The sequence below is a fragment of the Pelophylax lessonae genome, assembly GCF_965119305.1.
Source record: "Pelophylax lessonae genome assembly, chromosome: 1".
NCBI classification, from domain to species: domain Eukaryota; kingdom Metazoa; phylum Chordata; class Amphibia; order Anura; family Ranidae; genus Pelophylax; species Pelophylax lessonae.
This window is the reverse complement of record NC_138768.1, coordinates 258,508,141-258,519,053: the sequence shown is the minus strand read 5'-3', so window position 1 is coordinate 258,519,053 and position 10,913 is coordinate 258,508,141.

Below are 10,913 nucleotides of genomic sequence, written 5' to 3'. Positions count from 1 at the left end.
TGATTACTTCTCAACAACACTGTCCCTTACTTGTTTGGAGAGTTCCCGGCGCTTCGACAGGGCTAATCCTTCATTCCCCTGTACTGGACGGTGGTCCCCGAGGTTGCCAGCCTGTCCAGATGGGGAGACGTTTTGGGCACGGATGTGCACAAGGGGTCTGGACTCTGGGGGAGTCAAGACTTCTGATCAATATACTCGAACTTCAGGCAATAAGATTTGTCTGGCTCATTGGACAAATTGCCTTCAGGAGTGCCAGATAAGGATTCAATCCGACAATGCCACGGCCATGGCGTATGTCAATCACCAACGGGGCACAAGAAGTATCCTGCTGGCTCAGGAGGTAGCTGGCATTCTAAGGTTCAGCTGTGTCTCCAGTGGTGAACTCCTGAGGTAGACCTGTTGGCCTTTCGTCTCAACAGGAAGGTACAGAGAATGGTGGTTTCGGGATTTTCTGGCTCTTGGACTCGCAAAGCCTTGCGGTCCAAGATTGGACATACCTTGCCTTTCTTCCTGAGAACTGTAAACAGGTTTGACTAGAAACCTTGAAATTGTTCTGATTTTCCAGAACAATACCCCTTGTAGTAGAAAGACTTGCATCGCCCTGAAGAGAACCCACAGGCAGTCTGGGAACAAACGCACATAGGAAGGAAAGAACCTCACTGGAGGATAAGACCAAAACTCGATCTTGTAGCCAGACCAGATGAGCTCGTGGACCCACCTGTCTTGAATCAGGGAGGTCCATGGGTCCGGAAGAAGCGAAGACATCCCCCCACCTCAGACATGGGGGAGGGCGCCCCTTCAGGCAGAAGAGGGCTTGCCTGCAGGTCTGGAACAACCCGCTCTCTTTGACGAGATGCCTCGCCCCTGGCAGCCTGTGGAAGAAGAGTTCTCTCCCCCCCCGTAAGACCCTTAATGATATCATCCACTGACAGCCTAGAAACCCAAAAGGAGCCGCATCCAGAGAGGCAACACAAACGGGAACCCCTGGACCAACTGGTCCACCTGCTCACAAGAGCAGGGGGAAGATCCTGGTCCAAATTGGCCACAGGAAACATGTGGCGGACCAAAGTCTCGGCTCTCCCGTCAAAGGGGGCTTTAAAAGCCGGAGACTCCTCCACCGGAATTAGAGTGGAGTTATTCGGCCTGAAACCTGAGAATCCACCACAGGCAGGGACTCTTCAAAAGGGATACAGTCCATGGAAAAAGCTTAGTCACCGACAAAATGTGTTTAGGTCACTAACTTGCAACATTTTTGTCAAGTAGGCAGAAAAGGGGGACACCTTTTACCGCTTTTGGGGAGAAGCGGGTACCAAAGGGGACCAGCACCTCCAATGGAGCGGCAGCTGAATCCTCCAATTTTTCAAGTTGCCCGCACTGATACAAATCAGTGCATCCACCAGCGCAGTTTCATGCACGGCTGCAGTAGAAGAGGAATCATCCTCACTATCAGAGCACTCAAAGTGCGTCAACGCAGACCCAGTAGGGTCGCTATACTAAGCTCGCCCTGAAACATAACATCAGGATTGTTACACAGACACAAAACAGGCAGGTGAGGGTCACGAATGGACCACCTACTACACCCTGCGAAAAAACAAAAAAAGGGGGTCGCTCTCCAAGCCCCGCATGAAAATAAATGGCCCCCTTAAATGGGGCTGCCCACGATGACGCGGACACGTAGGCAAGGTACCCAGAGGGTCCACAGCGCTAAAGGGGGGGGTGCCCTAAGCAATAATGGTGGCATGCTCTCATCAAACAAAGGTGACCACCCCAACAGCATCCCCCCCCACAGGGAAGGCGCCAAGCTGACCACATGCCTAGCAGGCCGCACCCTAAATTTAGATGGATGCCCAGCCGCACAGATACCATCCAAGGGAAGGCTGGTGGCTACAGGACACTCACAGGGAACCACCTCCCCCCCCCCCCTCGGAGGCACCCACTTGGCCACAAGGCCCAGTAGGCCGCAATCCACTGCCTACATTTTTGTGGGCGCCCAGCCGCTTGGAAGCGAGCCCCAGTGGAGCTGACCACCCAGGGGCAGCAGAGGGGAAGGCGGATGCCCAAACGGGAGGCAGTGGTCTCAGCCACCCTCACAGGGGCCCCCTCCCAAAATTTCCAATGAGTAGGCCGCAAAGCCTTGGCCTAAATTTTTGTCCGGATCCTCCCGCGTCCCTACCCTATTCACCAACCGCCAGGATGGCAGGGAACCCTGCTCAACCCCCGTGGCGCACCAGGAAAACCCGGTCAGCAGCAGCTCCAACCAGCCCCCCTTAAGAGCATGTGGCAACAGCCAGCTCATAACCTCACCCAGGGAGGGGGTAGGCTGAAAGATCCACAGTGACCACCAAAATTTTAGAGGGGCTAGGGGGAAGGAGGGGAACCTGGGGGTCCCACCTCCCCAGGGAGGGGCCCACATAAACCCCAAAACCCTCCAGGGGTAGAGGGGGGACAGCTACTTACAACACCAGGAACAGGATGGGCAACGTTTGGGACAGGACACCACTGCATCTTAATATGGGCGCTGTCGGCCAGGAGGAAACGCTGACTCAGGCCAAAGCCAGTTCGTATGCGCCCTCCCGAGACGTTTCACTCGCAGGCCAGCCCCTGTCAAGTGGGGTATGTCACGGTGATCTAGCATGGAGCTGCGGTCTGCAGGCACTCGCTGGCCGGACTGGGGGGGACTCTAAGGATCTAGATTATCCAGTTCGTCTCCCAGTCAGGCACTTGATTGTAGATCACAGGAACAAAATAATAAAAGGAGGAAAAATTTCATTTAAAAAGAAAAAATTGCCAGGACCAGAGATCCCAGCAAGGAACTAGGTCCTTACTCCTGACTAGGCAGAAAAAAACTAAGTGCCTATAGCTGAGAGTGGGTGTAAACCTCCAGGGACTGCCCATAGGCATAGTCAAGCTTTTTCCTGCCTTATGTCCTACTCCTATAGGGGACAGTATAACCCAATGGCTAAGAAGAATCAGGAGCTGTGTCCATCAATGAATGAAAGAGAAAATGCGCTTTTTCTTAGTTTCTGTTATAAAAGTTTGCAAATAAGTACATTTTCTTTATAAATGTTGACGAAAATTTATACTGCTACATTTCTTTGGTAAAAATAACCAAAATCAGTGTATATTATTTGGTTTGTGTGAAAGTTCAGAGTCGCAGACACTGAATGTACTGATTGTAAACAGTATGTACTGCCAGATGCAGTAAGACTCGATTCACACTAGCGCGACTTGTCAGGCGACTTGTCAGCCTGACAAGTCGCGCTCCCTCGCGGTCCATTGACTGCTACAGCACCCGTTCTAATAGGAGCGACACAAGTCGCTCCGACTTAGAAAAAGGGTCCTGTACTACTTTGGGGCGACCTCGGAGCGACTTGCATAGACTTCCATTATGTGAAGTCCATGCAAGTCGCTCCGAAGTCGTGGTGTATGGGAATGCACAAGTTGCCCCCGAAGTAGTACAGAGTTGTGCCGCCCCAGTGTGAACCGAGCCTTACTTTACACATCAATGGTGCCAGCTCTGTGCCAAAGCCAACAACCTCTCCAAATGCAGACAAATGCACTAGGTAAAGTGAGTGTGTTTGTGTGTGAAGATCTAAAGTTGTTGTAACCCTAAGAAAAAAAAAAAGAAATGCTCCTTTTTCTTTAAAGCATGATTTATAGCAGGGATGTCAAACTGGTGACCCTCCAGCTGTTCCAGAACTACAAGTTCCATCATGCCTCTGCCTGTGGGAATCATGCTTGTAACGGTCAGCCTTGCAATGCCTCATGGGACTTATAGTTCCGCAACAGCTGGAGGACCGTCAGTTTGACACCCCTGATCTATAGCATTGTGGTTGTGCAAAGTAGTTTGTCCCTTTCTATGTTGTAAAATACTTGGTTGATCCTGTCTGTCCCTGTGTCCCCCCTATGTGTACTGACCATAGTAATCATGACTGCTGATCCATAATACTGTGGTCAGTCTTCACACTGTGTGGTCAGTCTCTCCCTTTCTGTCAGCTCAGTAGTCTGTGTAGTGAGAGTCGAACTCCTCCCCTTCCGCTGCTTTTTCTGTAAAGTAATGTTTATATAAATCACTTGCATCCCCTCTCATTGTTGAAGATATAAAGCACAGTATGTCAGTTTAAATTATAATTGTAAATACCTTCTTGCACAGCGCCGCTGTGTGGTCACGTGACCTCCCTCTACTGGCTGGCATGCAGAGGGGAATCTCAGCCCCTCCTGTTGCTCTCCTTCGATCGGAGAAGAAGAGCGGAGGGAGGTCACGTGACCGCACAGCGGAGCTGTGCAAAAGGGTATTTAGTATTAGAATTAAAAAAAAAAAAAAACTGACATACTGTGTTGTAATGTCTTCCTAAAACAGAGGGGATGCAAGTGATTTATACAGTATATGTGACTTACCAACCACTTTAAAGATGCAAAATCCGCAAATATGATTTTTTTTACTAAGACAAGAGAACAACATCTTAACAAAAATAGTTTATTTCACAAAAAAAGAAAGAAAGACTCCTTATGCACATAACTATCCACATGCTTTACACTGTATTATATGTACAGTTTTAACAGTTTAAAAGCTGTAACTTTATATTATATAGGAATATACCACATGTAATAATAATAAATGTCCTTAAGATACATATTTCTTTCTATAAATAAAATCACAAACATTGTCAATGAAAACCATTCCTTGACTATACAACAAATTTGTCAAGCTATCCACCAGATTGTTTCACAACTTGCCACAGACTGACAACACAAGCCATCAACCCCAAAATTCTGTTACGGTTTTACAATTGTTATGACTTAAAAAGAAAAGGACAGTGTAACACTCAGTGTCTACTTTCAACAGTCTACTGCAGAAAAGAAAAGAAGCAAAAAAGTTTACCCAAAACCTTTACTACTAATGAACGCTGGTGGGTGTAAGGACCCATTTGATCTCTTTGGAGTCCTGGCAGTGAGCATTCTCTACTTGAATCTCTAGATCCATCCCCAAAAGCTTTTCTTAACACATCTAGCTTCAGACCAAGCAAAGCAATCAAATTCTGCTAGTTGACATCTCCATTTATTCAGGTGGAGCCCCAGAGATGTAAGCAACAAATATCCACTGACAACTATCCAACACATAACATTATAATTTATTTATTGATATACAGTATGTAGTCTTTTTGTGGAGAGAGACAATATAAAGCTTTGTTAATGCTGAAATCTGGGCTAGAAAGTATTGTTTACATATAAGAGCCATGTGTATTCCCATTCCCACTTGAATCTTTCTGTACCTTCTGTGTATTAATCAAACATAAAACAAAATAGCTGCTCAACTGTGTAGCCATCTGGGAGTAGGATAAACCCGTGCACTGGCTAAAGTGTCTCCACACTCCAACAAAGATGCATGCAGCAAAATCAGCTGGTAACCGGTGTCATCCAAAAATATTATTCCTTTATTGACTGCATGGTGGGTATACAAGACGGAAGGCTAACATGTTTGGGCTACTCAGCCTTATCGCACATCTAAAAACATACTGAATAAACAATTAAATAGACATCCCTACTCCTAAACCAAGCAGTAGAAGAAGGTGGGTAATAATTAAAATCAATTAAGTGAGCAACAGTACACAATTAGCACAAGTACACTATATTACCAAAAGTATTGGGACGCCTGCCTTTACACGCACAAACTTTAATGGCATCCAAGTCTTAGTCTGTAGGGTTTAATATTGAGTTGGCCAACTCTTTGCAGCTATAACAGCTTTAACTCTTCTGGGAAGGCTGTCTACAATGTTTAGGAGTGTGTCTATGGGAATGTTTGACCATTCTTCCAGAAGCCCATTTGTGTGGTCAGGCACTGATGTGGACGAGAAGGCCATGCTTGCAGTCTCTGCTCTAATTCATCCCAATGATATTCTATCAGGTTGAGGTCAGGACTCTGTGCAGGCCAGTCAAGGTCCTCCACCCCAAACCCACTCATCCATGCCCCGTTTGTGCACTGGTGCACAGTCTAGTTGGAACAGGAAGGGGCCATTCCCAAACTGTTCCCACAAAGTTGGGAGCATGAAATTGTCCAAAATTTCTTGGTATGCTGACGCCTTAGGAGTTCAGTTTACTGGAACTAAGGGGCCAAGCCCAACCCTTGAAAAACAACCCCACACCTTAACCCCACCCCCACCACCAAATGATTTGGACCCATGCACAAAGCAAGGTCCTGACCACAACCCAAAAGAACACCTTTGGGTTGAATTAGAGCGGAGACTGCGAGCCAGGTGTTCTCGTTCACATCAGTGCCTGAGCTCACAAATGCGCTTCTGGAAGAATGGTCAAACTTTCCTATAGACACTCCTAAACCTTATGGCCAGCCTTCCCAGAAGAGTTGAAGCTGTTGTAGCTGAAAAGGGTGGGCCAATTTAGTATTGAACCCCACGGACTAAGACTGGGATGCAATTAAAGTTCATGTGCGTGTAAAGGCAGGTTTCCCAATACTTTTGGTAATATAGTGTATATGACAAAACTGAATTAAAATCCAATAAAGAACTAATCACTTTAAGACATTGATAAAATGTAAAGCTATATTCATATTATTTATAATCCCTGGTCTATCCTAAATGGCCTAAGCAAATAAACAGATTGATAAAAATAATAATTATTGAAAATCGCACAGAACATCCACGAGGTATTATAATTCAACAATTGCGTTAGCCTTCCTTGCTGTATACCCACCTGCAAATAAACAGATTAATAAATAATTTTTTTTAGAAATAGCTTGTAACAAACATGGGTTATTATAATTCAACAAACTGTCCATTAAATGTATTTTATTTCAAAAAGAGCCCCACAACCCACCTATGATTAGGACCGGTGGGTGCCCTGGTTAGTATGGTGTAAATCCATCACATTTCCCTTTGTAACACCTTGAAATGTGTATCACCTCCTCTAGATGGCTTCAAAACCCGCTCTATACCATAAAAAGAAAAGGAGCTCATACATCCATCATGCACATCTTTTGTAATCATAATAATCAGTGGTTATTTACAAGAATGTATACTTGTTAATCTGTTTATTTGCAAGATATGTGTAGGATACACCTGGAATTATACCCAATACGAATAAAGCTTACATTTTATGGATGTGATAATTGTGTGCTGTTGCTCACTTAATTGATTTTAATTAATTTCCATCCGCTTCTTCCACTTGGTTCAGGAGTTGGTTTCTATTTCATTCTTTGTTCAGCATGTTTTTATTTTAGCTAAGTAGCCAAAATGTGTTAAGCCTTCCGTGCTGTATAACCACTATGTATTCAATAAAGGATTTATTTTTCTGCATGGCATGACTCCTGCACTTTGCCTCTGATTAGGGGTTTCATAATATAAAGATCAGTCAGCGCTGCTCTCGCCTCTTGTGCAGAGTCACTGGTCTTCTATCTACTCCCCTGTAGTATTTATTAGTGAAGGGACCTAACCTGTCCCATTCACAGATTTACTCTCTGCAAAGGCTGTATATCGCATATAAATTATGTTCCCACTGCAAAGACATTAGGTACACACAATTTTGATTTTTGTTTATTGAAGAATATATTTCAATAAACATTTTTTGTGGCAAGAGTTCAGCTTTAAAGTATGTACCATTTGAAGGTTACCCTGCATATTTCCTCCTTTTAATTAAACTGAATAATGAATTTTAAAACTGAAGTCCACCTTTTCTGGGGACGAACCTTAATTTCAAAGTTTTACAACAGTTATGGGGGAAAAAATTTGCCCACTAATCTATCAAAATTAGTGTTTTGCCAAATGAGAGCCGGGGTTGAAAAAGTCATCCAAACATTATGAACATACATTTTAGTAACCACATATGTGTGGGTATCAACTATAACTATTAAAAACCTAACCGTACCATAGAGAAAACATTTTAATACCCTGAAATACGACCTCTAAATTAGACATATATGGGCTGTTTGAAAATTAAATGTGTCGGAATTACTCAGATTTAAAATCATCAGCCTGTTCCATAGTAACTGTTTGTTAAAGAGGAACTTTAGTCAGAAAATTAAGTCCTGATAGGTCACTTCATGATGGGCAATTTTGCTGCCATAACTATGTAAAACACTAAAAATAAATGTCTATATGGTTTAAAATCCAGTAATGCAATTTTTCTTCCTGCTCTGCACAGCCCCAGTCACTCTTATTCTCGACACTCAGCAGATAATCCGTGAGTCCCAAGAGGCTGATCTGCTGGCAGTCTAAAGATTTACTGCTGCTAAGGAGGTGGGAAGGAAACAGGAATAACACAGACCGTGCCAATGGAAAACACATTAGGGAGGGTGACAGCACAAACGCTACTGCCAGGGAGACCCAAAAGAGTTACACCTACAAGGATAGTGTCCCTTCTCCTTTTATGTTGGCATTAGCAGCTGTGAATCCACTGTCAGCTACTGCAGCCTTCCTCTCTAACTGAGCCAAGACATACAATTAAGACTGGAAACGCATCCATTTTTTTTTTTTTTGCAGAAAGGGACATATAGTTTTTGAAATTAAGGAGGAGAGTTTCTCAATAAGGAAGTGACTGGTCTGGGCTTCAACAAACTGGCAGCCTCCAGCAAGAAGTAGCAAGAGCGGCGCTGGACGCATTTTACAGCACACACTCATTTTTGTAGCATAATTTTTAAGTGTGGAATGTTTGTACCTTGCTAAAGAACACCATTTTGTCCTAGGCTGTGGTCTGCCTAGGATTTTTTATGCCTCACTTTTGTAATGGACTAGAGGTATTGTATATTACAATAAAAGAAATAACTGCATGAAAGGAAAAAATATATATTCTACTCCGAATGGTAGTAGTCCATTTATAAACCATACAAAGTACATAAGAATGCAGCTTATCAACATATACAGAATCAATAACATCTAAGGACATATGTATGAACAGGCATTTTACCATTTGTAAGTAGGTCACCTCCAACCTAGTCCTACTTTCATGCCCAGGGAGTTCTCCCAGTGCCCACTATGATAAGTTAAAAAAAGTGGAAAGAGATGCAGGGTTAATGGTTTTTTTGATGCATGTATGAAAAATCACCTCATTCAGCTAACACAATCTCCAGTGTAATATTGTGGAGGGTACTAATGAGAACAGTCAGTGAAGGTATGTGGTATGTACGTGAATCTAGTCAGTAATGTGTCAGATGCGAAATGTGTAGTGCGTAAACAAAGAGCAGAACTTTAGCATGTATATAAAATTGTTTCGGTAACCACACCCACTTGCTTTTTTTGGACTCAGCAGGAAGTGGAACTGAAGTCATGTGACAGCACTGAAGATTCAGAATTCAGCCACACCTCTGAAGAAATCCAACTGGATGAAAAGCGTATGGGATGACACCAGTACGCTCCGAAGCTGTGGCTATTACATTTTACAACTTTGGATGCTTATCTTTTATTCATGTTTATAAGTACCCTTTTAATAAACTTTCTGGTTTATTATACGGGGCTTCACTACTAGTGCTTCATTGTTTCCTTGATGGTGGCTCTCCCATCCATGAGAGCTTAGGCACTTCCTTCCACACATTTATATCTACCTGAGAAGGAGTGGAGAGGAGGGGAGGGTTTCTTTGGCATTCACAGCCGATTCCCCATTGGCTGCTTTCTACATGCTCCATATCCATGGAGGTCTGGTAAGCAGCCTCTGTTGGACACTTTCTGGTGGTGTGTGCCATGTTTTCACAGGAACATTGGTGATGGGATAACATCTCTCTGCATGGACTTCAGGCAATTACATGCCCTAATTTTAGCACTGCATTTGGACTTTCCATTTTTTATATATCTTATCAACAGATTGATGCTGGCTGCTTTTTACAGGATTGTATTTTAACATCTATCATAGCGCAGATATTTCCCATTGTTTATATAGAAATGCCAACATTAGGCTTTTACAGCAGAAGATTTTTTGTATGTCTCTTCTGTAATTAAAGTTTTTTACCCAATAAAAAGATTCTAAAGATTGTACACTCAGTTGCACAAGAGAAGCTCAGTGTACACTCTCAGCAAGCCAGGTACTCATGCGCAGGGGTGACCTCATCCAGCCAATCAAGATGGCCGAGGGCTTTAAACTCAGTGGGAGAATGCAGACACTAGGTCACTGGAGAAATTGGTTTGAGAGGGAAGTTCAGTGTGCTTATGTTCTGCTTTAAGTGACTGTTAAAAGAATGTTTGAACCTGGCTGTTGTGCAATAATACAGAAAACTCTTTCATTTATAAGGTCAATTTCTCCTACCTAAAAAATGTAAGGTGAAGATTTATATTAATTAATTCCTGCATTATAGTGCCTAGAATCAGTATACAGTGATATTATTAAAATCACTAACACCACCAAATTTCATTCAGAAGCCCACTGCTTTTAAATTGCACCCAAATGCAAATCCACACCACACGGATGTGTTTTTGTACACGGCTTCAGAAATGCAGATGCAGGTAAGTTTATTGCCATATTCAGGATGTAACATGTTACAAATGCACAAGCCACTGCTCCCCCGATCCCCCATTCTGAAAGCTAGCAGGGGGCCCCCCCCCCCTCGCTAGCTGTCACACTCTGCTACAAACGTGGCCATTCGAGGCTCCGGCCAAATCATCTATTCACAGTTTTCTGTGAATGGGAAAACTTCAAGGTCTGACAGCCTTTGTGGCTGTCGGCTTGTAGTTCTCAATTAACTACCACGATAGTGTTGAGCGTTGTGGTAGTTTATTCATGCTTCCTGTCAGAGTGTAACTGCCTGTCCGTATCTGAGGTGCGACCAGACAGCTACACAGACAGTCTGCAGGACCCTGACATTAAATCCACGATCTGCTGATCATGGGTGCAATGCTTTACAGGTCCATTACAAAAAAATGAAAAACATTTAAAAATGTACATTTATTATTTTATTTTGTAAAGGTGAACTTATC